The sequence below is a fragment of the Formica exsecta genome, unplaced genomic scaffold (genome assembly GCF_003651465.1).
Source record: "Formica exsecta isolate Colony F162 unplaced genomic scaffold, ASM365146v1 scaffold182, whole genome shotgun sequence".
NCBI classification, from domain to species: domain Eukaryota; kingdom Metazoa; phylum Arthropoda; class Insecta; order Hymenoptera; family Formicidae; genus Formica; species Formica exsecta.
The window spans coordinates 4,354-10,514 of record NW_021849132.1 but is presented as its reverse complement, the minus strand read 5'-3'; the positions used below and the strand labels follow the sequence as shown (position 1 = coordinate 10,514).

General features: G+C 31.7%; 2 pseudogenes; one reads left to right on the top strand and one right to left on the bottom strand.

Moving 5' to 3' along the window:
• Window positions 1–884: 884 nt before the first annotated feature.
• On the bottom strand, window positions 885–1,834 carry LOC115233704 (annotated as a pseudogene).
• Window positions 1,835–2,310: 476 nt separating this feature from the next.
• On the top strand, window positions 2,311–6,037 carry LOC115233703 (annotated as a pseudogene).
• Window positions 6,038–6,161: the final 124 nt, after the last annotated feature.

The following is a 6,161-nucleotide window of genomic DNA, read 5'->3' as shown; positions in this document are numbered from 1 at the left end:
TACATATACACATGGTAGTAAAAGCTAACTTCAAAATTTTCCTTTATCTCTCAAAAATAAGAAATAACTTGTAATAATTAATAATTTATCTCTGTTTCTGTACTGACCACGTTGCTCTACGCTGCCAATTTAACAAAGTATATGTGTACATACATACAGTTCCGTCATTTTCGTTACGTGGATTTCAAGTCCCTACATCCCCATGGAGCGGAATGAGCGCAAGCAGAACGAGCAGAACGTCTCTAAAATGACTTTTAAATATTGTTTTTATTGGTCGTTTTTTATTATCGTGTACATAAATATTGAAATGAATGCGTTCTTATTGGAAATATTGATTAAAAATGTTAAAAAAGTTAAATATGTTTTAATGCGGTTTTAACCCTTTTGAAATAATGACTCGTGATTGGTTGCGCATTGGTCCGCGGTGCACTCATTACGCTCCATGGGGATGTAAGGACTTGGAATCCATGTTGCAAAAACTGCGGAACGCTCGTGATTGGTTCCGCTCTCGTTCCGCGTTAGGGTGCATCCCGATGGAGAAAGAATAGCGGAACGGAACAGTAACGGAAAAGAAACCAGATGGAAGGTAACCAATCAGAATGATTCCGTTTCAATTCCGTTCCGCTTTTTAATCAGTGGGTTTCCCATGGCACGGAACCATTACGGAACGGAAAAATTTCTAACCTCATCCATATAAAAAATTCGCGAAGTGTCTACCCAGATTCATTTTGCAACGTACGCTTTTGGCCACAACGAAGTAAATAAAAAGCAATGTCATCGTACGTTATTATTATATGTAAAAATATTATTTTATATGTAACGTGACACACACTTATAAAATAGATTAGGTTAAATTATTCTTATTACAAATTTAAAAAATAGATACAATTGTATGTGGTATATTTTATTGATTAGGAGAAATTCAAATGTGGATATTGCGGCTGGATTGTTTAGCGTAATATTTGGTAGTAAATTAATTATTCATTCGCTTATGTAAGTTGCACATAATAAATACTAAAATTCATACTTCTTGATTTCGATGAGACTGGAGACAGTGACGTAGAATTATTGTTATTAGTGATAGAAGTAAGAACATTATCTACGTTGAAGTTGTTGCTTGTTGATGTAGAAAGAATGCTGTTGCAATTTGAACTGGAAGCTTCTTGCTCTTCACGTATTGATTTTTGTAAGGACGTTACGCTTCTAAAATAAATGTTAGGACGTTACTACAATATAATTATCAGCTGAACTATCACTATTCTTGAACTTACTGTCGATATTCCAATATATCATTTAAGAAAGTCATTACATTGTAATGACGAAAGGATGCTTTTACTTCATAGTTCTTTGGTATACCAGCTGCACCACTTTTTTGCACAATACTTTGTTTCTTTTTCAATGTATTTCTTGCTTTTCTGTAGCAATCTTTCAAATAGGTTCATCGTTTTTCTGTTTCAGTAGCAGTATATAAACCTACAACACACAATGTAATTAAGAAATATATATAATACTTGTTTTATGTGTGTGTGTGTGTGTGTGTGTGTGTGTGTGTGTGTGTATACAGAAAAGCTTGCAAATAAATAAACATAAATAAATAAATATAAATACTACCTTTCAAACATACGCTGACTTCTTGCCATAAGCAGTTTTTTTGTTTCCTCCCTCGCTCTTTCACTGGTATGCGAAAATCATATAAGGCTGGTCTCTCTTTTACTGCACTTATTAAATCTTCATCTAATTTTTCTGCATCTTGAGCAGTGTGTTCCTCAATATTTTCTTTCTCGTAGGCGGTACTTTTTTCAATAAAGTAATTCCCATCAGTTGACCAATCACAATCAAGTATGAAGAGAATACTCGACTGTGATTAGTCAATTTTTTAATTCGACGGAATATTCGATGGAATAATCGACTGCGATTGGTCGATTTGCTTGCGACTGGCGACATGCGATCAATGTAGAACGGGCGTAAAGCTTAGGGCTTAAATCATCTATTGTCAAATGGGAATTGCCCATTTCGTTAGTGTCGGTCTACAATAGTGATTTAAGCTCTAAGCCTTAAGAAATTGACCAATCACGATCAAGTAAGTACTAAAGTACGTATCTTGCTCAAGATACAGAAAAACTAGATAAAAATTTAATAAGTGCACCATGTGAATATCCACATTTGATTTCTCCTAATCAATGAAATATACCACATACAATTGTATTTATTTTTTAAATTTGTAATAAGAATAATTTAACCTAATCTATTTTATAAGTGTGTGTCACGTTAAATATAAAATAATATTTTTACATATAATAATAACGTACGATGACATTGCTTTTTATTTACTTCGTTGTGGCCAAAAGCGTACGTTGCAAAATAAATCTGGGTAGACACTTCGCGAATTTTTTATATGGAAGAGGTTAGAAATTTTTCCGTTCCGTAATGGTTCCGTGCCATGGGGAACCCACTGATTAAAAAGCGGAACGGAATTGAAACGGAATCATTCTGATTGGTTACCTTCCATCTGGTTTCCTTTCCGTTACTGTTCCGTTCCGCTATTCTTTCTCCATCGGGATGCACCCTTAGTCGTTAGTCGTAAGTAAATTGACCAAACAGTCGATTATTCCAACAATATTCTAGGAATAATCGACTGTGGTTGGCCAATTTGCTTGCGACTAACGATTAACGACTCATTATAGACCGGGCATTACTAAAATTGTGGTTACTGGGTAGATTCCTTATAATAACTTTTATTTACATTTTTGTTAAAAATTATATTTTAGATTAAATTATTTTAAATTAATTTTTTTGTTGATCTGTTTTTAAAATAATTATTAATTTTATATCTCAATTGCTATTAGATATTTTCTACATCATAAATATTTCAATAAAAAAATCAGTAATGGATATCTGTTATGAATGTTTGTGCATGTATGTTTATATAGTTAATTTTTACTGCGTATCTTCTAACAATTGGCAAACACCAATTAAGTAGAATTCTTTACTTTTATTCTGTACTTTTTCATTATAATCATAATTAATTTTATAGTTTGAGATATCAAGTGACGCGGTAGCATTCAATCTTTTTCTTTTTGGCAGCTACTTAGTGTATATACACAGTACATATGCGTGAAAAATATATTTTACATATATAAAATTACATATACAAATACATATAATATATACATATATAATACATATATAATACATAAATATAATACATATATAAATTACATATATAAAATTTTACATATATAGAACTTAGTCTTAAAAAACTTATAGAAGAAGCAGCAAAAAATCCCACTGAAGAAGGTAAATAATATGTATATTAATTCAATTTGTTAATAACTTATACAATACATAAGTTCACATATTTATTATAAATTTGATTATTAACTATATCTTTTTGTTTTAGATGATATAAAATTAGAATTGAGACTAGCATGATTGGAACATCTTATGGAAAGGAGATTATTGTTACTCAATTCTGTATTATTACGACAAAATCCACATAATGTAGCAGAATGGCACAAAAGAATTAAGCTTTATGAAGGGCAACCACATAAGGTAAAAAACATACGAATTTTATAAATGAATATATATATGTTATATATTATTATAATTAGTATATATACTAGATGATCTTGCTTCCGTGTGGTGTGAATGGGCAGAAATAGAAATCAAACATGGGTAAGTTTTGTTTACTCATTTAAATATCATGTTTGTTTTGCAATCAATATACAAATAGCTAAATGTTATGAAAAATTGCTTGTTAAATCATAGAATAATTAAATTGAAATAAATGTCCTCTATGTATTATTGTTATACAGAAATTGTAAAGAAGCTTTGAAACTCATGCATCATGCTACTACAATGCCAGCTAGAAAAGTGGCATATCATGATGAAAGAGAAACAGTGCAAATGAGATTATACAAATCTTTAAAAGTATGGTCTATGTATGCAGATTTAGAAGAAAGTTTTGGAACATTTAAGGTATAATATATATATTACATATACAGTATCATAGTTTTTATTATATTACCAGTATATTTTTAATTTTACATATGTTTATTATACAGACTTGTAAAGCAGTATATGACAAAATAATCGACTTGAAAATTGCGACTCCTCAAATTATCATTAATTATGGACTATTTCTAGAAGAAAACAACTACTTTGAGGAAGCATTTAGAGTATGTTAAATATTTTTCTTAATTACACATACACATCTAGTAAATCTAATAATATTTTACAAAATTAATTTTATTTTTAGGCATATGAAAAAGGTATTGCATTGTTTAAGTGGCCTAATGTCTATGATATTTGGAATACATATCTCACAAAATTTTTGACTCGTTATGGTGGTACAAAATTAGAACGTACCAGGGATCTATTTGAGCAATGTTTAGAACATTGTCCACCAAAATATGCCAAAGGTATATAATTTGTCTTATAGATGATTTTACATCAATATTATATAAAAAGAGAATGATTAATCCCTTTTTATTACAGCCTTATATTTATTGTACGCAAAATTAGAAGAAGAACATGGCTTAGCAAGACACGCTATGTCTGTATATGAACGAGCGACAAATGCTGTTCTTCTGGAAGAGAAATTTGATGTAATATTTATATATATATATATGCTAATAGTTTATGCATAATCTTGAAACAATTCTTATGTAAAAAGATTTATACTTATAGATATGTATAGATGCAGTATACTTATATATTTTGCAGTCTTTTATTAATCTTTTGTGTATATATTGATTTCCAAATTTAAAAATTAATTTTTCAATTTGCAGATGTTCAATATATATATAAAGAAAGCTGCAGACATATATGGAGTGCCGAAAACTCGACAGATATACGAAAAGGCCATAGAAGTCTTAAATGATGAGAATACTAGAGAAATGTGTTTACGATTCGCAGAAATGGAGACCAAATTAGGAGAAGTAGACAGAGCGAGAGCGATATACGCACATTGTAGTCAAATATGTGATCCAAGGGTATGCTGTGTTATATGTATTTATATTATATCGTAGTGGAAAAGACAGCGTTACACATACACACAGGCACACACACAGACAGACACACACACACACCAAAATCACTCTTTAATAATATTTATTTATTTTCAGATGTACCAATTGAAAAACGAACTATACCATCACAAGTATTTGGTAGTTTAAAAACAGTCGAAAATAAAGGTCAAATCAACATACATACCCAATAACGGTGTCAGTTTTCGGTGGTCTGTCCGAAAGATAAGTTCGCGCGATTATATAGATAACTTGATTGTAGAACGATGAGTACTTGTATAGAAGATTCTGGCAGATCAAAACGATGTTCACAGCTACTAGCTGCTGCGAAAAAGGGTGATATTCCCACGGTGAAGTTGCTAATTAATAATGGGACAAATGTCAACACGCATTCTTTATTTTATGGTCATACTCCTTTAATGGAGGCAGCGAGTGCTGGTCATGTTGACATTGCTCAGATTTTACTTGACCGCGGTGCTGACATCCATGCTCAGTCCAAATCTTTCGAATCGGCATTAACGTTAGCCGGAAAAAATAGCCATTATGAGATGGTTAAGTTTTTATTGAGAGCTGGCGCAGATGAGGTACTAATAATTGTTTTATTTTTCTGTGGCTGTAGTAAAATAATCATGTCCAGAATCTTTTTTTTTTCTTTAATCATGTAATTAATCTGCAGAGCGAACTACAAAAATGTTTGGAGTTGCGAAGTCCCATTGTAAATCAATCTCAGCAACAAGGAACTAGCAATGCAGCAACTTTTACTTCTCCGACCAACACAGCAGTTTCTCAATCTGGCATGGGGATGGCGGAACTGCAGCAGCGTATTCAACAACTGCAGCAACACAATGACGAATTGTTAGAAAAAAATAAAAATTTAATTAAGCGCAACGAGCAATTAATCCAATTGATCCAACAATTGCAAGTACATTTAAACCAGGTGAAGTTTTAAATTTAAAAAAAAATTGCATTTGATAGTTTTTTTTTCATATATACTTAACGCTTAATAAAGGAGTTATTATTGAGTTAAGTCTGATCAATCACCGCCAACCTTTAGCCGGGCGCAAGTCGGTGAGCCGCGCGCCGTGAAGTATGCGCTGCCGCATACTACCAGGCGCGCGGCTCACTGACTTGCGC